Source organism: Cervus canadensis, chromosome 30 (assembly GCF_019320065.1).
Source record: "Cervus canadensis isolate Bull #8, Minnesota chromosome 30, ASM1932006v1, whole genome shotgun sequence".
Lineage (NCBI taxonomy): Eukaryota > Metazoa > Chordata > Mammalia > Artiodactyla > Cervidae > Cervus > Cervus canadensis.
In genome coordinates, this window is record NC_057415.1 from 32,605,032 (window position 1) to 32,629,039 (window position 24,008).

At 38.0% G+C, this 24,008-nt stretch overlaps 1 protein-coding gene across 2 annotated transcripts in view; it reads right to left on the reverse strand.

Moving 5' to 3' along the window:
- Nucleotides 1-24,008, reverse strand: part of LPAR1 (lysophosphatidic acid receptor 1) — a 153,903-nt gene that overhangs the window by 96,385 nt on the left and 33,510 nt on the right. The gene's annotated exons all lie outside the window — the stretch shown is intronic.

A 24,008-nucleotide genomic window follows, 5' to 3' on the forward strand; every position in this document is an offset into this window, starting at 1 on the left:
CAAGAACTGGTGAGGATATGGAGAAATTAGAACCCTCAAACATTGCTGGTGGCAGTGTAAAATGGTAGAGTCACTGTGGAAAACAGCCTGGTAGTCCTTCAGAACATTAAACAGTGTTACCACGCAAGTACAGTCCTAGGTATATACCCAAGGGAAGTGAAAATATGTATCAATACAAAAGCTTATAGAAGAATGTTCCTAGAAACATTATTCATAATAGTAAAAAAAAAAATGAAAACAACCCAATGTCTATCAACTGATAAACAGACTAAAAAATAAATATCCTGCAGTAAGTCTCCTACATATGAATCTTCAAGCTGTGAACTTTCAAAGATGAGAACGTGCACTCATTCGCATGTACAATCATGTAAGTTACTTCACATGTTTGTCATGAACTACTGTACTTCTGTACTTCCCAAGGTACTACTGCACTGAAAGATTTAAAATGTTTTCTTTTTTGTTTTTTTTTATGTTTTATTTGTGTGAAAAGTGTTATAAGTTTATTACAGTACAGTATTACATAGTCAATTGTGTTGGGTTACTAGACTAATTTTGTTAGACTTACAAATCAGACTTATGAACATGCTCTCAAAATGGAAATCATTCATATGTAGGGAACTTACTGTATGTCCAAACAATAGAATATTAATGCTCAAGGGAAAAAATGATAATAAATGCTATCATAGCATGCATGAACCTTAAAAAACATTATGCTGTGTGAAAGAAGCCAGTCATACAAGACCTAATACTATGACTCTGTTTATATGAAATGTTCAGGATAGGCAAATCTCTGAGATGGAAGAGTAGATTGGTGTTTGCCAGGGGTTTGGAAAAGGATAAATACAGAATGATGCTTTTGAATCATGGTGCTGGAGAAGACTCTTGAAAGTCCCTTGGACTGCAAGGAGGTCAAACCAGGAAACGTAAAGGAAATCAGCCCTGAATATTCACTTGAAGGACTGATGTTAAAGCTGAAGCTCCAATACTTTGGCCACCTGGTGCAAAGAGCCAACTCACCCGGTGCGAAGAACCAACTCTGATGCTGGAAAAGATTAAAGGCAAAAGGAGAAGAGGGTGGCAGAGGATGAGATAATTGGATAGCATCACTGACTCAATGGACATGAATCTGAGCAAACTCTGGGAGTCTGGCATGCTGCAACCCATGGGGTTGCAAAGAGTTGGACACGACTTAGCAGCTGAACAACAACAAATAGGGAATGACTGGTAACAGATGCAGGGTTTCCTTTGCGGATGGAGAAAATTTTCTAACATTGTGGTAATAGTTCCACAACACTGAGTATATTAAAAAAAAACTCATTGAACTGTATTTCTTAAATAGTTGAATTATATGTGAATTATATCCATAAAGCTACTAAAAAGATACCTGACAAAAGTAATAATGATGGGATTTATTATAGAAATAAAATTTTAGAAAAGTTAGGCAGAAAATATATTGTAAGATTTTTATACTATAAAGAGGGATAATGTCACTTAAAAACATCATTTAATATAGTTAATTTAATTAAATAAATATAACTTAAAGCCTATTACAAATGCTGAACTCAACCACTAAAAATAAAACAAGAAATTATAGCTAATATGCCAAAGAAGAAATAAAGTTATAAAAATCACCAAATGCAAAAAAAAAAAAAAGAGAGAGAAACAAAGAATAAACAGGACAAATAAGCAATCATCATCAGATGAGCAAGATGATGTACTTAAATATAACCATAACAAAATACACACACACACACACACACACACACACTCAGAGGAAGTGGTCTAAACACCACCAATGAAATGGCAGCAGTTGTCAGGCTGGATAAAAAAGCAAGAGTTAACTCCATACAAGATACATTTCCTACATGAACCATACTTTAAATATGAAGACACAAGTAGTTTAATAGGAAAAGGAAAAAGATCTGTTCAAGATGACACTAAAAATGAAACTGGAGTGCTATACTAATATCTGGCAGAGTAGATTTTAGAGCAAAATCTTTTATCAAGAACAAAGAAAGCCATTTACTACTGAAAAGGGGTCAATTCATCAAGATGACACAACAATAATTAAAGTCTATACATCTAATAAAGTGGAGAAGGAACTGGCAATCCACTCCAGTATTCTTGCCTGGAGAATCCCATGGACAGAGGAACTTGGCAGGCTACAGTCCATGTGGTTGCAAAGAGTCAAACATGACTGAGCAACTAACATACACACACATACATATAATAAGGGAACTTCCAATGATATGAAGTAAAAACTGATGATAAGAGCAACGAAAATCTGAAATCATAGCCAAAATTTCAATACCCCTCTATAATTAGTTGGTAAAACAGAAAATCAATAAGGATAACAAGAACTTCACATAATTATCAACTTGATTCTGATTGACATTTTTAGAACACTTTATTGATTACCAGCAGAATACACATTTTCCTCAAGTGCAAAATGAACTGGTACCAAGACAGACCCTATCCTGGGCCATAAAACAAGTCTCAATAAATTTAAAAGGATTCAAGTCATACGAAGTATGGTCTCTGGCCATAACTGAATTAAATTAAAAATCAGTAACAGAAAGATCTTTGGAAGATTACCACATGCTGAACAACTATCATCTCTTTAAATACCTTATGCAATAAAGAAACTGCAGGGGGAAATCTGAAAGTGCTTTGAACTGAATTAATATCCTGAATGTTTTGAATTGAATGAAGACAAAAACAAAGCATCGGTACTTGCGGGGTGTCACTAAAGCAGTACCTAAGAGGAAAATTATAGCATTAAACACTCGCAGTAGGAAATAACTCTGACATAAATGACCATCAGGAGCCAGAAAAAGATGATCTAATTAACGCCAAAGCAAGCAGAAAAAGAGGAAACAATGAATAATTCAGATAATAATATAATAGTGTGTGTGCGTGCTCAACTGCGTCTGACTCTTTGTGACCCCATGGACTGTAGCCTGCCAGGCTCCTCTGTCCATGGAATTTTCCAGGCAAGAATACTGGAGTGGGTTGCCATTTCCTAATCCAGAGGATCTTCCCAGCCCAGGTCAAACTCACGTCTCCTGCATCTCCTGCATCAGCAGGCAGACTCTTTAAGACTGGGCCACCTGAGAAGCCCATTAGTAAAAGCAATAAACCCAAAAGCTATTTCTTTGAGAATATCAATACAGTTGTTAGGAGGAAAAGATAACACAAATAACTAATGGCAGAAACCAAAAGAGGGGTGGTTACTACTAACCCCATAGACATTAAAGGATATAAAGAAAACAGATAGAATGGGGACTTCCTAGGTGGTCCAGCGGTTAAGAATCCGCCTTGCAGTGCAGCGGGAGGGGGCTCCATCCCTGGTAAAGGAACTAAGACCCCATGCGCTCTGCAGCTAAGCCTACGTGCTGCAACCACTGAGCCCGTGAGCTCTGGAGCCCATGTGACACAGCTAGACAGCCCACAAGACACAACGACCGAAGCCTGCACACTCCGGAGCCTGCCTGTCACAACGGGAGAGTCCGAGCGCTGCAAGAAAAGATCCCACATGAAAAACTGAAGATCCTGCATGCTGCAAGTAAGACTCAATGCAGCCAATTAACAGATTTTTTTTTTTAAAGAATAAAGACAGTGTGGTATGGGCCTAAAAAAGATAAACAGATTAACGAAATATAACAGAAAGTAGATCTATACTTACATAAGAAAGTTTTCACAAAGGTAAATAGGTGACACAGTGGAGAAAGAAGAGCCTTTCCAATAAATTCTGCTAAACTACTGGATATCTCAGCAGTTGCCACAGGACTGGAAAAGGTCAGTTTTCATTCCAATCCCAAAGAAAGGCAATGCCAAAGAATGCTCAAACTACCACACAATTGCACTCATCTCACACACTAGTAAAGTAATGCTCAAAATTCTCCAAACCAGGCTTCAGCAATATGTGAACTGTGAACTTCCAGATGTTCAAGCTGGTTTTAGAAAAGGCAGAGGAACCAGAGATCAAATTGCCAACATCCTCTGGATCATCAAAAAAGCAAGAGAGTTCCAGAAAAACATCTATTTCTGCTTTATTGACTATGCCAAAGCCTTTGATTGTGTGGATCACAATAAACTGTGGAAAATTCTGAAAGAGATGGGCATACCAGACCACCTGACCTGCCTCTTGAGAAACCTGTATGCAGTCAGGAAGCAATAGTCAGAACTGGACATGGAACAACAGACTGGTTCCAAATAGGAAAAGGAGTATGTCAAGGCTGTATATTGTCACCCTGCTTATTTAACTTATATGCAGAGTACATCATGAGAAACGTTGGGCTGGAGGAAGCAGAAGCTGGAATCAAGATTGCTGGGAGAAATATCAATAACCTCAGATATGCAGATGACACCACCCTCATGGCAGAAAGTGAAGAAGAACTAAAGAGCCTCTTGATGAAAGTGAAATTGGATAGTCAAAAAGTTTGCTTAAAGTTCAGCATTCAGAAAACTAAGATCATGGTATGGGGTCCCATCACTTCATGGCAAATAGATGGGGAAACAGGGGAAACAGTGGAAACAGTGGCTGACTTTATTTTTCTAGGTTCCAAAATCACCACAGATGGTAACTGCAGACATGAAATTAAAAGATGCTTACTCCTTGGAAGGAAAGTTATGACCAACCTAGACAGCATATTAAAAAGCAGAGACATTACTTTGCCAACAAAGGTACGTCTGGTCAAGGCTACAGTTTTTCCAGTGGTCATGTATGGATGTGAGAGTTGGACTATAAAGAAAGCTGAGCACTGAAGAATTGATGCTTTTGGAACTGTGGTGTTGGAGAAGACTCTTGAGAGTCCCCTGGACTGCAAGGAGATCCAACCAGTCCATCCTAAAGGAGATCAGTCCTGGCTATTCATTGGTAGGACTGATTTTGAAGCTGCAACTCCAATACTTTGGCCACCTGATGAGAAGAACTGACTCATTGGAAAAGACCTGATGCTGGGAAAGATTAAAGGCAGGAGGAGAAGGGGACGACAGAGGATGAGCTGGTTGGATGGCATCAGCGACTCAATGGACATGGGTTTGGGTGGACTCCAGGAGTTGGTGATGGACAGGGGGCCTGGTGTTCTGCAGTTCATGGAGTTGCAAAGAGTCAGACACAACTAAGCGACTGAACTGAACTAACTGGATATCTGAATGCAAAACAACATAAAAAACAACTTTTACTCACATTTCAAACCACATATGAAAATCAATTTAAATGGATCATAGACCTAAATGTAAAACTTAGAACTAAAACTGCTAGAGGAAAACAAAAGAGAAAATCTCTATAGAGTTGGGTCATGCAAAGTTTTCTTAGGTAAGATATCAAAAGTATGATCCATAAAAGAACAGACTGAAACACTAGTCTTCATCAAAAGCTCTTCTGCTCTTCAAAGGACACTAAGTAAATTTTAAAAGCCACAAACTTGGTTAAAAAAACTTTAAAATCATATCTAATAGAAGACTTGCATCCAAAATGTATTTTTAAAATTTCAAAGTTCAGGAAGAAACCACTCACTTTTTAAAGTAGGCAAAAGATCTAGACATTTCATGGAAAATAATATACAGACAGCAAATAAGCACAGAAGAGCAAGTATGAAAACCCAACTTAAAACCACAACAAAATGCCACCAGATATTAACAGAAAAACCAAAATTAAAAAGACTGACCATACCAAGTGTTGGTTGAGAATATGAATCAACTGTAACTCTCACACACTGCTGTGGGAACAGAAGATAGGATCAATTTAGGAAACGATTAGGCCATTTTTTAAAATTAAATATGCACTTACTGTCTAATCTAGACATTTCACTCACTAGGTATTTACTCAAGAGTAAAGAAAGCATATCAACACAAAGACTTGAGCACAAATGTTTATAGTAGCTTTATCTTTAATAGACAAAAACTGGAAACAGCTCAAATATCAATTCAGAAATAGATAAACAAATTGCTATAATGTCCATACAATGGAATTACTACTCAGTAATTAAAACAAATGAACGAGTCATAGACATAATAGCATGTATCAACTCAAAATAACTATACTGAGTGAAAGAATCCAAACAAAATTCAGCATTTACTGTATGATTCCAGTTATATAAAACTATAGAAAAATAAAACTAGTCTATAGTGACCGAAAGCAGACCAGTAATAGTTGGGAGAACAGGAGGGGAGGGTAAGACAACAGAAGGAAGGACTTCAAAGGGAAGGAGAAAATTTGAGGGGTGATAGGTTTGTTCATTCTTTTGATGGTGATGATTATTTCAAGGGTATTACACACATCAAAACAAATCAAACTATACATTTTAAATATGCGCAATTCACGTATGTCCTCAATAAAAATATTAATAGAAAGTCTATGTCTTATAATAATAAGGAAAATGCCACATTATAGATTTCCAAAATATAATTTTTAAAGAATATTTTACTTGGAGGGAAAACACTGGATTATAAGAAAATCTGAGCACCAACTATAATGTATACATGTATCAGTAACAACGCAAGAGCAAACCAATGCAGTGTCAGAGACTAAATGAGGTGAGGAGGATGTCCTGGGAAGGCAGCTGAGATCACCTGTCAGAGCCTAAAAGGTAAGAGAGCTTCCAGGAGAGGAGGGGACAGAGGTACAGAGTCATGGTTTTCAAGAGTTATAGAACTAAAAACAGAAGTTTAAGAGTATGTGTGGTGAGGTGTAACATGTGTGTGCATACAAGTGAGAGGACTTGGAGCAGCGACACCCCAAAAACTATGAGTAAGCCAGGACTTAGATCTTGGTCTCTAAATACTATTCTCTACTGAAAGGAGCCAGGCTCTTGGGAGAAACGCTTGAGTCCAGGGCTGGGGGCCAGGGAAGTACATGATGATTTGGAACACGTTCTTGTGCCAGAAAGACAGATAGCACTCAAAGAATTATGAAGATATGTTAAAAAAAAAAACATTAGATTGAAGGGTTCCTTCCTGGCCTAAAATGTACATATTTGAGCTTCAGAATGAATGTCAGATCAGATTTATAACACTTTGAATAAAATAGGAATTTATAAGTTCATTATAATACAAATCAACTAATAAAAGCTTGACAAGAAATAGGAAGTTTACATAGACCCAAATACTTTCCCACAAAATTCTTATTGCTTACAAAGTAAAAACAGTAACTTTACAGTGAAGAAATCTAGAAGACACTACCTTTATCAAATGATCAAAGTAAACATCACCAGAAACTGGGATAAATACCAAAATCACTGCAGACAGTGACTGCAGCCATGAAATTAAAAGATGCTTGCTCCTTGGAAGAAAAGCTGTGATAAACATAGACAGCATATTAAAAAGCACAGACATCACTTTAGTGATAAAGGTCCATATAGTCAAAGCTATGGTTTTTCCAGTAGCCATGCATGGATGTGAGAGTTGGACTATAAAGAAGGCTGAGTGCCAAAGAACTGATCTTTCAAACTGTGGTTCTAAAGAAGACTCTTGAGAGTCCCTTGGACTGCAAAGTGATCAAACCAGTCAATCCTAAAGGAAATCAACCCTGAATATTCATTGGAAGGACTGATGCTGAAGCTCCAATACTTTGGTCACCTGATGCAAAGAGCCAACTCATTAGAAAAGACCCTGATGCTGGGAAAGACTGAAGACAAAAGGAGAAGGGGACAGCAGAGGAAGAGATGGTTGGATGGCATCACCAACTCAAAGGATATTCAGTTCAGTTCAGTCGCTCAGTCGTGTCCAACTCTGCGACCCCATGAACCGCAGCACACCAGGCCTCCCTGTCCATCACCAACTCCTAGAGTCTACCCAAACCCATGTCCATTGAGTCGGTGATGCCATCCAACCATCTCATCCTCTGTCGTCCCCTTCTCCTCCTGCCCTCAATCTTTCCCAGCATCAGGGTCTTTTCCAATGAGTCAGCTCTTCTCATCAGGTGGCCAAAGTGCTGGAGTTTCAACGGATATGAGTTTGAACAAACTCTGGGAGACAGTGAAGGGCAGGGAAGCCTGGTGCGCTCGTCTGTGGGGTCACCAAGAATCCGACACAGCTTAGCGACTAAACACCACCGCAGTGCGTGCCAGCTGATAGGATGCAATGAGAAGAACACAGCATTACTTTGTGATATTCCTGCCAAAGTTTCTAACTCTGAGTTTAATTTTTTACAAAAGGGGGTGGATGGTCAAATCCAAATTGAGGAACATTCCACAAAATAACCATCCTATAATCTTTAAAAGATCAAGGTCATAAAAGAAAAGAAACTAAGAAACTGTCCCATGCTAAAAGGAGACTAACAAGAGACATGACCAGATAATACAATGCAAGATTCTGAACTGGATCCTTCACTGGTAAGGGGAGACAACTTATACAACTGGGGAAAACTTCAATGGATTTGAAAATTAGCTGACAGTAATTGTGTTAATTTCCAAAATCAAATGATTGTTTTGTGACTATGTGAAAGAATGTCCTTGTTTTTAAGAAATACATTATAAAGTACTGAAGGATGTTAGGACATCATGTCAGTAATTCATTCCTAATGGACTTGGCAAGATAAAAGGTTCTTTGCAATTTTGTACTGCACTTGCCACTTTTCTGTAAGTTTGAGAGAGAAGGAAGTAGGAAGGGAGGAGCCGGGGGAGGAGGTGGAAAAGCCCCATGATCTAAAATAAAATGTGTTTAATTGAAAGAGCGTATTCATGTGTCACTACTAACCATAAGACTAGGCATGCGCAAAAAGAAACTGAATTAAAAAACATTTTTTTAAATCTGGTTAGAAGTTACTGTTACAAATTACATGACTATTCCAGACACACATGTGCCTGATTTTAGAGAAGACAGGAAGGGATGTCTCAGACAAACGGCAAAGTATAAAAGGCATGCTGCCAAAAGTCAAATAGGTCTTTTGAAAAACGAGAAGTCTGGACCACAGTAAACAGTGCAGGCAGAGTCATCCCACCAAGTTTTGCTGTATTTCCAAAAGCTAAAGAAATATTATACAGAATTAGAAAGACACATTTACATTCAACGCAAAACAAAGAAAGGGCAGACACCCCACAAAGTGGTCCAAAGAATGTCTTCTGTTTCCAGGATACAGGGAAAATGTGACAAGGTACCATGCTCTTTGAAGACGATGGATTATGAAATTCCTTCTGCCAGCTAGTGAGAATAATCTCTTCCAGATGTTGTTTGGCCCACAATGTATTATTCAAAATATGAAAGTTTTGTTTATTTTCAGAGTTCAACAGCCAAATAAGAAATCTCCTTTCCTTCACCAACTTCTAATTAAATCAGAGATTAACAGGTTTGTTTGTCTTTTTTAAATCAGCGTATATCCTAAGTCTAGACTTATATAACCTACTCAAAGTTTTAAGGGTGAAAAAAATCAAACCTGTTGAATACAACCCTAGTATCTTCTACTTCACGATGGGGGGAAAATGAGGTACTTCATCGCATTTCCTTTCTTGCTATAATAGAACATCACTTTTCTTCAGTGAAGTCCCTCCTGGCAACAACTTTTTAAAACAGTAGGAAATAGAGGGAAATCTAAAGGAAACTAGTATTGTGCTGCACAATGAGTTATTCCCAGCTGGGCTAAGGAGATGGGAAGACTGTAGGTTTTCCTGAGAATTCACATATACACTTTTGAGAGATAAGGAAAGGCTGGCCTCGTTCATTAATATCAGACTGCTATGAGTAACATTTCAAACACTATCACCCTGTGGATGAAATCAGGAATGTGAAGCAAGGGGAATCAAATGACTCTTCTCTGTTCACAATAATTCAGTAACCATGATAACAAATAAACAACAAAAATAGGGGGCTCCTCCCTAACTTTACGTGAATGGTATTCAAACTCTGGTTTTCCTTTTATGAACGAGTTTTCAAATGTAACACAGTGTATCTTTTTAAATTATCACTGAAGCTGTTTATCTCAAATGCAGCAGAATATGAAAAGGAAAAGAAGTCTTTTTATAAGCTGTGAGAAGATAATAAAACCACAAAGTAGCCACAAGTTCCTCTGCTTGAGATATGACCTAAAAACCAACTGGAGACCTAAAAACAGCTGTGAGGCACACTTTAAATTAGACTTCTAACCATCTAACCATCAGCCTGAATGATGCTGTCCTGAATGTCCAGAAAAAATCATGGGGAAATCCAAATATGTGGAGAATGAAGAGGGTCACACAGAAAGCTTCTAACTAGTGTGAAAGGGATTATATGGCCACTCCAAAGAAAATATAAGGCATTAGAACGTGAAATTCCAATTATGAAAGGCATCAGGAGAAAAAAAAAAAAAAAGCTTCACTAAACTGTTATTACCTAAAAAATCTTGGGAGATGAAGAAACCAAACAGACTCAGGGTCAGCAGTCTCTACCTGACCAAGCATGTCCTGAGGCTTGAAAAGGAGTGTACTCTACGATCAGACTTGCTGTGACTGCTGTTTTAAGCCAAGTCATGGAAACAAAATAAGCACACAACACATCTATAAATCCTTTGTGTTCCAGGATGTCGCCATTTTACACTACTGTAGTTGTGGGTTCCAAGAAGCTGAATGTAGAATTCACCCTGCTGCAGAGAAGTGGGTCCAGAGGGAAACGGAAAAGGTCACCTCAAACCACGCCTATTTCTTCGGGTGATGGCTGTGGAGGTGACCAGGATGACAAGTAAGGACTCTTCTCCTGCTGGGGCCTGACGGTTTTCTTTTGGAGCCTAATCTCAGATCCATGTTACATGAACTCCTCGCAGTTGGAGTTCAGAACACCACACGGATTTCTTTTGGCCTCCATCCCATGATTGCAGCTGTTTGTACTTATTTGAGGTACGGTGTATTTTGAAACAAAATGAGCCAGACTTCCCCGACTGCCTATGTCAGTGCCTGGTACTAGGAAACATTAACTGTTTCACAGCCAGGCAACGGATGATTGTAGCGCATCCGTCAACTGGAGGAAACATAAATACTGACCAAGATATGGGGAAGGTTCTCCAAACAGGAAGCTCATTTCAAAGCAAAGGCAAATATTCCATCGTTCACTTAGTTTCTGGCTTTCCCAATACCTCAGTGGGTAAAGAATCTGCCTGCAATGCAGGAGACACAGGAGATGGGAGTTCAATCCCTGGGTCGGGAAGATGCCCTGCAGAAGGAAATAGCAACCCACTCCAGTATTCTTGCCTGGAAAACCCCATGGACAGAGGAGCCTGGTGGGCTATAGACCATGCGGTCACAAAGAGTCAGACACAACTGAGCAACTAAACTACCACCAGTTAGTTTCTGAACCCCATCTATCTCCAAACACGTTTCAGTCAGGGTATAAGAGGTTATAGAAGAACAACAGTCATTACTATGAACAAATAGGTGCCAACAAATTGGATAACCCAGAAGAAATGAAAACATACATTAGAAATGTACATTAGAAACATACAATCCACCAGGAAAGAATTATAAAGAAACAGAAAAATTAAACAGATCAATAAGGAGATTGAAATAGTAAGCAACCCCCCGACCCCTAACAAGAAAAGACTAGGACCAGATGGTTTCACTGGTGAATTTTATCAAATATGTAAAGAAGAATTAATAACAATCTTTCTCAAACTCTTCCAAAAAACTGAAGAGGAGGGAACACTCCCAAACTCACTTTACAAGACGAGCATACCCTGATACCAAAGACAAATAAGAATATTACAAGAAAAGCAAACTACTGTACAATGTAGAAGCAAAAGTTCTCAACAAAATTCTAGCACACCAAATTCAACAACACATTACAAGAATCAGATGCCATGATCAAGTGGGACTTATTTCTAAGATAGAAGAGTGGGTCAACATAATGCAAAATCTATTAGCACAATATACCATTATTAACAAAATAATGGCTAAAAATCATATGACCCTCTCAAGACATGCAAAAAAAGCATTTGACAAAATTTTACATTCATAATTTAAAAAAAAAACTCAAAAATGGATAGAGCAGAAACATATCTCAACAAAATAAAAGGTATACACGATAAACTGACAGCTAGCATCATACTCGCTGGTAAAAAAAAAAAGATAAAAATTTTCCCACCAAGATCAGGAACAAGACAAGAATGCCCACTCTTACCACCTCTATTCAACATAGACCTATAAGTCCTAACCAGAGCAATTACACAATAAAAATAAAAGACATTCAAATCAAAAGAAAGCAGTTAAGATGTCTCTGTTTGCAGATGATATGCTCTTATATAAAGAAAATCCTAAAGACTCCATCAATAAACTTCTAGGTGTAATAAACTAATTCAGTAAAATTGCAGTACATAAAAATCAACATATAAAAATCAGTTGTTTCTGTACTCTAAAAATGAATATATGAAAAATAAAGAAAAGTCCATTTAAATAGCATCTAAAACAGTAAAATTCTTAGGAGTAAATTTAACAAAGGAAGTGAAAGATCTGTACACTGAAAATTAGAAGACATTGATGAGGAAAAACTAGAGACACAGACAAATGGAAGGACATCCTGTGCTCATGGATCAGAAGAATTAATATGGTTGTGATATGGGCTTCCCAGGTGGCGCAGTGGTGAAGAATCTGCCTGCAATGCAGGAGACTAGGGTTCGATCCCTGGGTTGGGAAGATCCCCTGGAGGAAGAAATGACAACCCACTGCAGTATTCTTGCCTGGAAAATTCCATGGACGGAAGAGCCTGACATTGCTATATATAGTCCATGGGATCTCAAAGAGGGATACAACTGAGCAACTAACACACACTATCCATACTACTCAAAGCCACCTACAGATTCAACGCAGTCCAAATCAAAATTCCAATGTCATTTTTCACAGAAATAGAACAAATAATCCTAAATTGATATGGAATCACAAAAGACCTCACACAACCAAAGCAATCCTGAGAAAGAAGAATGAAGCTAAAAGCATCACAATTCCTGACTTCAAGCTTCATTACAAAGCTATGGTAATCAAAATAGTATGGTGAACAAGATCAGGATGGCCAAGTAAGAGTATATGAAGTTCACTGTCCACAAACACTTAAAAAATACACTTAACATGTAGGACAATCCTCACTGAAACCTGGAAACTGGCAGAAGGACTCCTGTACATCCAAAGTTATAAGACAGATACAAAAGTAATCAGGAAGGGAAGAAAAATCAGGTTGGGACCTGTGCCCCTGGGAGTGGATCCAGAGAAAAAGGGAGATTATAAAAGTAGACACCTGCCCTGGGGAATAAGCAGGTCAGAGATAATATGAGGTCACCCCGCAGGGTTTCTGTGCCAGCAACTTGGGATAAGACCTCATCCCCAACAGGTCAGTGACAGCCACCGAGCAGAGAGGAAGTCCTATGTCATATCTAGCTCGGCTCTAGACCCTCCATTTCCAGCCCCACCCCTTACCAAGGTGAAAGCTACCAGCATACCCTCAGAGGAAGTACAAACATGTTGTCCATGGGATTCTCCAGGCCAGAATACTGGAGTGGGTAGCTTTTCCCTTCTCAAGGGGATCTTCCCAACCCAGGGATTAAACTCAGGTCTCTCACACTGCAGGCAGATTCTTTACCAGCTGAGTCACAAGGGAAGCCCAAGAATACTAGAGTGGTAGCCTACCCTTTCCCCAGGGGATCTTCCCAACCCAGGAATTGAACTGGGGTCTCCTGCACTGCAGGCATATTCTTTACTAACTGAGCTATCAGGGAAGCCCCGGGAGACTAAACAACATGCTACTAAAAAACCAATGGGTCAATGTGGAAATCAGAAAATATGAAAACACAACACTGCAAAATCTATGGGATGGGGCAAAAGCAGCTCTGAGGGAAGTTTACAGTAATACAGACTTGCCTCAAGAAACAAGAAAAATCTCAAATACACAACGTAACATAACCACATACAGCATTAAGAAAAGAAGAACAAATAAAGTACAAATTCAGCAGAAGAAAATAATAAAGATCAGAGAAGAAATAAGTAAAACATGTATCAAAATGCAATATAAAACCAAGAGTGGTTTTTTCAAAAGGATAAACAAAATCAGCAAATCTCTACCCAGGCTCATCGAGAAGAAAAAAGGGAGGACTTGAATAAGCAAATTAAGAAATGAAAGAGGAGAACTAACAACCAATACCACAGAGATACAAAAATCATAAGAGAATATTATGACAATGATGCACCAACAAACTGGACAACCTAGAAGAAATTGACAAATTTCTAGAAATATACAACTTACCAAGAGTGAATCAAGAAGGAACAGACGACCTCAACAGACCTATCGCTAAAAGTGAAATTGAATTTGTAATTAAAACAAAAACAAAAACTAAAAATCTCCCAACAAACACAAGTCCAGGACCAGATGGCTTCACAAGGAAATTCTATCAAACATATAAAGAAAAACTAGTACCTATCCTTCCCCAATTATTCTAAAAAACTGAAGAGGATAGAACACTCTCATTCATTCTACTAGGCCATCTACCAGGCCATTTGATTCTTATATCAAAATCAGACAAAGGCACTATAAAAAAGGAATATTAGAAGCCAATATCTTTGATGAATATACACAAAAATCTTTAACAAAATATTAGCAAACCAATCCAACAATATTTAAAAAGGATTATACAAAATGATCAAGCTAAATTTATTAAAAGGACACAAGAATGGATCAACATTTGCAAATCAGTGTGGTACATCACATTAACAAAAGTAATAATAAAAATCATATGATCATTTCAACAGATGCCAAGAAAGCATATGACAAAACACAACATCCATTCATGATACAAACTTTCACAAAGTGAGTATAGAAGAAACATCTCTCATCTTAATGAAGGCCATTTATGATAAACCCACAGCTAACATCATATTCAAATAGTTGAAAAGTCTTTCCTTTAAATTCAGGAACAAGACAGGATGCCCACTCTTACCACTTCTATTTAACATAGTATTGTAAGTTCTAGCCATAGCAATCAGACAAGAAAAAGAAATAAATGGCATCCAAACTGGATGAGAAGAAATAGAACTTTCATATTTGTAGATGACATGATACCTTATACAGAGAATCTTAAAGTCTCCACTGAAAAATGAATACACTAGAATAAATGAATACAGCAAAGCTGGAGGATACAAGATTAACATGCACAAATCTGTTGATTTTCTATACACTAGTAATTAACCCTCACAAAGAGAAAGCTAAAATAAAAATCCTGTTTAAAATCACATCAAAAAGAATAAAATGCTTAAGAATAAATTTAACCAAGAAGGTTAAAGACCTATACTCTGAAAACTATAAAATACTGATAAAAGAAATTGAAGATGACACAAAGAAACAGAAAGATATCTCTTGCTCTTCGATTAGAAGGTTGTTAATATTGTTAAAATGGCTATGCTACCCAAAGCAATCAATCCCTAACAAAATGCCCAGGCTATTTTTCATAGAACTAGAATAATCTGAAAATTCATATAGAATCACAAAAGACCCCAAATTGCCAAAGTAATCTTGAGATAAAAGAACAAAGCTGGAGGTATCAGGCTCCCAGACTTCAGACCTACAATAATTAAAATAGACACACAGATCAATGGAACTGAAGAGAAAGCAAGTTCAGTTCAGTTCAGTCACTCAGTCATGTCCGACTCTTTGCAACCCCATGAACCACAGCATGCCAGGCCTCCCTGTCCATCACCAGCTCCCAGAGTTCACCCAAACCCATGTCCGTTGAGTCGCTGATGCCATCCAACCATCTCATCCTCTGTCCTGTCCTCATTCTCCTCCTGCCCTCAGTCTTTCCCAGCATCAGGGTCTTTTCAGATAAGTCAGTTCTTCACATCAGGTGGCCAAAGTATTGGAGTTTCAGCTTCAAAATCAGTCCTCTCAATGAACACCCAGGACTGATCTCCTTTAGGATGGACTGGTGGGATTGCCTTGCAGTCCAAGGGACTCTCAAGAGTCTTCTCCAAAACCACAGTTCAAAACGATCAATTCTTCGGCACTCAGCTTTCTTTATAGTCCAACTCTCACATCCATACACGACTACTGGAAAAACCATAGCTTTGACTAGGTGGACCTTTGTTGACAAAATAATATCTCTGCTTTTTAAAATGCTGTCTTGGTTGGTCATAACTTTCCTTCCAAGGAGTAAGCGTCTTTTAATTTCATGGCTGCAGTCACTATCTGCAGTGATTTCGGAGCCCAAAAAAATAAAGTCGGCCACTGTTTCCACTGTTTCCCCATCTATTTCCCATGAAGTGATGGGACCAGATGCCATGACCTTAGTTTTAAAGTAGGAGCCCACAAATAAATCCACTGGGGTTCAATTCTTGGGTCGGGAAGATCCCCTGGAGAAAGAATTTCCCACTATTCTTGCCTGGGAAATCCCATGGACAGGGGAGCCTGACAGGCTACAGTCCATGGGGTTGCAGAGAGTTGGACATGACTGAGTGATTAACACTTTAACTTATGTCAATTAACCTAAAACAAAGCAGGCAAGAATATACAATGGAAAAAAGACAGTCTCTTCAATAAGTGGTGCTGGGAAAACTGGACAAGTATATATGTATCAATACATATTGTATATTTATTATATTATATAATATATATAATAAAACAATAAAATTAGAACATTTCCTCACACCATATACAAAAATCAACCCAATATGGATTAAAGACCTAAATTAAGACCTGAAAATGGCTATAAGAGAACGCAGAAACACTGACCTAAATCAAAGCAATATTTTTTGCATCCATTTCCTAAGGCAAAAGAAATAAAAGCAAAAATAAACAAATGAGATCTAATTAAACTTCTTTTCTAAATTTATTTATTCAAGTATAGGTGAATTACAATGTTGTATTAATTTCTGCTGTATAGCAAAGTGACTCAGTCATACATACATATTCTTTTTCATATTCTTTTCCATTATGGTTTATCGCAGGATATTGAGTATAGTTCCTTGTGTTATACAGTAGGACCTTGATGTTTATCCATTCTATATATACCAGTCTGTATCTGATAATCCCAAATTCCCAACTCAACTCTTTCCCACCCTCCACCCCTTTGGCAACCACCAGTCTATTCTCTATAGAGCCTAATTAAACTTAAATACTTTTTTACAGCAAAGGAAACCATTAGCAAAACAAAAAAGACAATCTATAAGAGAAAATATTTGCAAATGATACTTCCAATAAGGGCTTAATATTCAAAATACATAAACAGCTCCTACAACTCAATATAAAAAAAAACAAACAACCCAATCAAAACATAGACAGACGACCTGAATAGACATTTTTCCAGAGAAGACACACAGATGGTGAAAGGCACATAAAAAATTGCTCAACATCATTAACTATTAGAGAAATGCAAATCAAAATAACAATGAGATATCACCCCACACCTGTCAGAATGGCTATCATTAAAATGAAAATAACAAAAGTTGGGAGGTTGGGGAGAAAAGAGAACTCTTCTACAACAACTGTTAGTGAGAATGCAAACAGGTGCAGCCACTGTGGAAAACAGTATAGAGGTTTCCCAAAAACTAACAACAGAACTACCATATGATCTAGCAATTCCACTTCTGGACATATGTGTAGATAAAATGAAAACACTAATTTGAAAAGATACAGGCACTCCACTTTTCATAGCAGCACTATTTATAAAAGCCAAGGCATGGAAGCAACCCAAGTAGCCATCAACAGATGGATGAACGGATAAAGAAAAAGATCTACAAAAGATATGACACTGTATGCACATACAAACTATAAAAGACACCAAACTATAAAGCTACCAGAAAAAAACATCGGGAAGAAGCTCCTAGACACACTGGTCTTGGCAATGATATTTCAGATATAGCACCAAAAGCACAAACAATGAAAGCAAAAACAAGCGGAACTACATCAAACTAAAAACATTTGCATACTGAATGAAACTATCAACAAAATGCAAAGGCCATACGGAATGGGAGAAAAAAACTGCAAACCATCTATCTGATCAAGGGTTAACAGGAACTCACACAACCATGTCAAAACAACAAACAATTAATAATGGGCAAAAGCCCTGAATAGACATTTTTCCACAGAAGACATGCAAATGGACAACAGATACATGCAAAGGTGCATGCTAGTCCTCAGAGAAATGCAAATCCGGAACAACAACAACGATGTATCAACTCACACCTCTTAGAATAGCTATTATCAAAAAGAGACAAGTCTTGGCAACATGGTGGAGAAAAAAGAACCCTTGTACCCTGCTGACAGGAATGTAAACTGCTTCAGCCACTACAGGAAACAATATGAAGTTTCCTCAAAAAATTAAAAATAGACCTACCATATGATCCACCAATCCTACTTCTGGGTATACAGCCAAAGGAAATAAAATCGCTATCTCAAAGAGATAACCATACTCCCATGTCTCCTGCAGCATTAGCCAAGACATGGAAACAACCTAAGTCTGTATCACTGGAAGACTAGATAAAGAGAACATGGCATATATAATATATATACAGTGGAATATCATTCAGTCACAAAAGAGAAAGCAATCCTGCCATTTGCCACACCACAGATGAACCCAGAATGCACTATGCAAAGTGAAGTAAGTCAGGAACAGAAAGATAAAATACTATGTGATCTCATTTAATGTGTGAAATCTAAAAAAGCAAACTCATAGAAATAGTAGAATTAGTGGTTATCAGTGGCAAGTGGGTGGGGGATACAGGGAGACATTGGTCAAAAGGTACAATTTTCCAGCTATAAAATGAGTTAAGTTCTGGGGATCTAATGTACAGCATCTAATGTACAGACAGTAATTAAAATACTACATTACATACTTGAAAGTTGATGAGAGCAGATCTTAAATGTTATCACTGCCCCCCAAAAGCTGATTTTTTGAGATAATGGATGTGTTAACTAACCTTATTGTAATAATGATTTTGCAATCTATTCATGTATCTGCTCATCATGCTATATACCTTAAGCTTACACAATGTATCAATAATACTGCAAAGAAATGGGAAAAAATGAGTCATGGACTGAAGTGGACAAAAGAAATAGATTATTTCAAAACGTTGTACAAAACTTTACTCTAAGCTCTCTGTTAATTAAAGCAAAAGAAAAAAGAAGAACTGCACATTAACTATCAGGAGAGAGACACAATTCTCTTATACTAAATACTAGTAATAGTTTTATAGTAAAAAATTCACAGAAATATAAATGATATGATAACTTCTATCAATTTCAATGAAATCTGAAAACAAAAATCCATGTTTCTCAGGGGGCATTTCACCCATGAACTTAAAACAAAAATACACACAAAAGCAAGCACTTCCCACTCCTAACCAGACCTCTTGATATAGTAGAATCCAGTCTCCTGTATTTTTTTAAGTCTCCTTAAGTAATTCAGAAGTAACCTCTGATTATATGCCATTGTCTTAAATTAAGAGTTCTATAAAGCCTTTTACAAAGGAACCAGAGTATTGTATTCTCTACCTAGAGTGATCGACTAATCTGACACAAAGGGAAAGCAGAGGTCCCCCGGAGCAGGCTTTGCCACCAAACATAGAAGCACTGATCCCCGGGCCCCAGCTGAGGCCTGCGGACTCAGACTCTGTACAGGTGGGAACCAAGAATTTTCATTTTAACAATTACCCAAAATGACCCTAGGCTGAGAGCCAGATGTGTTAACTCCTATATTAAGACTAGCGATTCTCAAACTGTAGCATGCAGCCTCCAGAATTCGCTGGAGATCTTGTTCCAACAATCAGTATTTGGGCTCCACCCTCTAAGTTTCTGAGGCAGTAGGTCTGAGATGGGCCTGAGAATTTGTACTTACTAACTAGTCCTGGGACCACACTTTGAGAACTATTCACTGGACTGTCCATTTAATACTATGTGATAATATTATCAGTTGCTTCAAATGGCCTTAGAGAGAACTAGAAAAGTTGATGACTCAAGACTGAAGTCTCTGATAAGTGTCTGAAGTTTCAGAGGTCAGTCTGTTAATCAAAAACCACTTCCAAGTACTTTTGACACCAGGCATCTGGAACTTTCTTTAACAAAATCAATTGGATTACAATCCAAATTGAGGGTCATTTCACCTATTCAAGGATGAGGATAGCTACGAATTTTCTCAGGAAGGAGTTTTTGGATTATTCAATAAAGACTTTTAACTGAAACATCACAGAAAAATGCAGGGCAAGTATATAATCCTTGGACACTTTTCTTTTAAAACACACTTAGTGAAGATGCTAAGAACATGTTGTATTTGAGCAGGACTTGATCCCAGTGTGTGTCCACAGGAATAAAAGAGCTGCAATGTACCCATCACATCATCACACGAAGTGACCTTTGGAGTGAAGCTGTTTAATGCTGTCCATCTGAATGGTGAAGCATGTCTGCCAAAAGCAACTGCTTTAAGTTTCGACAAAGTCCACACCAAGCTCTCGTTTAGCAGAGGACTGGACAACACATCTGAGGTTTCTTGAATTCATTTCCTGTTCATGAGCATAAGATTATATTATAGCTCTACTGGAAAGGCAATATCTAACTCATATAGAGGGTTCTTTTAAGCTATTAAACTATAAATTTGAAAAAAGGCAGGGGGGTGTGGACACGTGTTTTATATCATTTGGAGATGGAATCTGATCTGTTAAAAGGTAATTCCTGTATGCCACGTGACTCTCAGGGCCTTTCTGGCAATCCTCTTAAAAACATTAACGTCCAAAATCTTTGAGATCTGCCAATTCAACCCAGAGGCATTTCCTTATAGATCAAAAGCTATGATTAAAGAACTCATAGTGTAAATGGTCATAAACTGACTTCTGAATAAAAATGCTATCAGCCCAAATTTCCTGATGTGTTCCCACACCATTTCCAGTTGAAACGCATGTAAATAAAGACAAAAGGGCAAAAACTCAAAATGGCTCCGAAATCAAGAAGAGTAGCCAGCCATTTACAAGAACCTGGGAATAATATATATTAAGTACAGTGTAATATCTATGATATGCAGTGAAGATGGAGCAGAACTGAAGCAATCAGTGTCCAACGAATGCTTTGCGAGCCAAAAACAAACAGGAAGCAGTACGTTAGAAGGATCAGGCCTTCCCCACTCTACCTCATTTTCCAGAAAAAAGGGTTGGGGACCAAAGAGAGCAGCAGGGACCAACCCCTTACCATGCAGCTCTGCTTTCTGAAATGAAGCAATGGCCAGACAGTAATCCACTATTCTCCTTTTCTCCCATCACTAAGTTCTATGCTAAGACACTTGTTCATAAATCAGTTGGTAGTGGTGGTGTTGTTTAGTCACTAAGTTGTGTCCAACTCTGTGACCCATGGACTGTAATCCACTATTCTCCTTTTCTCCCATCACTAAGTTCTATGCTAAGACATTTGTTCATAAATCAGTTGGTAGTGGTGGTGTTGTTTAGTCAATAAGTTGTGTCCAACTCTGCGACCCATGGACTGTAGCCCCCCAGGCTCTTCTGTTCCCAGGATTTTCCAGGCAAGAATATTGGAATGGGTTGCCATTTCCTACTCCAGGGGATCTTCCCGAACCAGGGCTCAAACCCACGATTCCTCCACTGGCAGGCAGATTCTTTACTGCTAAGTCACCAGGGAAGCCCTCATAAATCAGTAAGTACAATAAATAATCCATTGTCCGGTTCGTGGCCTCCTGAATATAGAAGAACAGAAGTCTAGTTCTAACAGACGTGGCTAGAGGGAGAATTGTAACATGAAAATTTTCCTTGTCCTTAGCCAGGCCCCTCAGCACTGATTTATAACTCAGGAAAGAATGGGAACCCCCTTCCTCAGAAAGAATTCTTGGGGATATGGGGCCAGGGTTTTCTCCTGTTTCAGCAGTCAAGGTGCAGAACCTCTGGGGTAGTCAGGAGGATGGTCCTTGTCACTTCACAAGGGCATATGGCTAAGTGGGAGAGTTAGGTCTGCAATGCAGCCAGTGATAGACCACTTGCCCAGCTATGTGCCTTGGTGTGCAGCTGTGTCTGTCCCAAAGAAGAACCTTTCTGAGACTAGTCAGGAGATACACAGCTAGCAAATGAGGAGTGGTTTTAACTCCAAAGTCAAGGCCTGCACTATTCAATATGATAGTCACTTGCCAGATGCAGACCATACCGAGACAGAACATTTCTATCTCTGCAAAAACTTCTATTGGGCTGTGCAGACATACTGTGCCCAAGAACTATGATGTAGAAAGAAATGTTGTCACTTTTCAATTAGAATGGAAGAAGCTTTATTCTACCAAATGGGCTCTCCAGAGAGTTCTGTCATTTTGGAGTCAGCATGAAACCTAACTAGATGCATCAAGAAAAATGTAAACATTAAGACAAGTAATTATAATAAGCTCATAGCTAACCCTTCTTGTTCACCATGTTTTCTAACTTTTAATACATTAAAACCAAACACATGGAAACACTGAGATGCCCTATGTTCCTTAAAGAGGAAGAGAGTTCTAATTACATATTCATCTATTATCCTTTCCTCAGAAAATTCCCTTGAGAGATCAATTTTCAACTTTATTTCTAATCCATCTCAATCTGTACCCTAATCAGTAAATCAGTACGTATTGTAGTTATTATAAGGCAAAATAAGCAATTAATTTTGCCAGTCAACACTTACTGTGTATCAAAGTTAATCACACAAAACCAAAAGCAAGTAAGAAGATATTTCAGAAAGAATTTATTTTTTAAAATAGGGGAAAGCGTCACATGATGTAAACTAACAATGGGTGGGGATGGAATCTAAAACAAACAAACAAAAAAAAGATACAAATGAACTTATTTGCAAAAGACAAACAGACTCACCGGCTTCAAAAACAAATTTATGGTTACCAAAAGGGAAAGGTTGAGGGGAGGGATAAATTAGGAGTTTGGGATTCACACATACACACTACTATATATAAAACAGATAATCAATAAGGACATAAGAAGCTCTACTCAATATTCTGTAATAACCTATACGGGAAAAGAACCTGAAAAAGAATGGACATATGTATATGTATAACCAAACCACTTTCCTATATACCTGACACTAACACAACATCGTAAATCAACTTTACTGCAGCATAATATAAAGATTAAATAAATAAAGAAGTGGATATTGCTATTAAAATTTTTTTAATTAAGTTGGCTGAAAAGCAAAAAGTAAAGTAAAAAATGTAAACTATATCACATACTGAACTGTTATGTTGTAACCTGAAACTAACATAATGTTATACATCAATTAAATCTCAATCTTAAAAATTAAACTATTTTAAAAAAAGGATGGGGAATAGTAAGGGTGAGTGTAAAGCAATATTCATTGTCTTGTGAGAGCTAGACAGGAAGGCATTCTTTTATCCCTAATCAAAGTCAGATAAACCAGAGGATCTAAACCCACAAATAGAGATAGGATGTTTCCCGCCAAGGCCAAAAGAACAAAGAACTATCAGTAAAAGAGGAATACAAAAGACAGGCTCTAGGAATATGTGGTTTTTCCAAACTTCAAAGTTCTAGGGTTGCTAAGTGCTGGTTATAAGAAGCTAATTTGCGTACCTAAATCAGGAACTCTGAGAATCCCGGTCATTTAGAATGGAAATCCCTAAGTCCTGTGGTTCTACAGGAAAGTATTTAAACCACAGATATACATTCTCAAACAGAGAAGGAGACTATGGCTGCCCCAATGCCTGGATTTTAGTAGGCAATCCAGAACACTCCACTGTAGGAGACGGTCAGTTCACGGGGCACACAGGGCTTGTTCAGCTAAAGGCTGGCAAGAGTGACACCAGCATGGAGGCACACAATCACCCAGAGCCCCTCCTCTGGGGTAACCTAATGTAATCTGCTTAATGGAAGGACCACTAACTGAAAGAGAAAGGCTGTATTTGGCACTAAACAGAGACATAAACACGCAGACATCTCTGAAAATAGCTTAAAAGAGTTTTCCTACTTTAAAAGAAAACTTCTGTTTCAAGGTGTTTCAATAGAGTAAGGTGAACTGTTATTCAAGGTGCAATAACTAAAAAGTGGTGGCATAAATCACAGAACGGACAGCGTCATCCAGGTACCCAT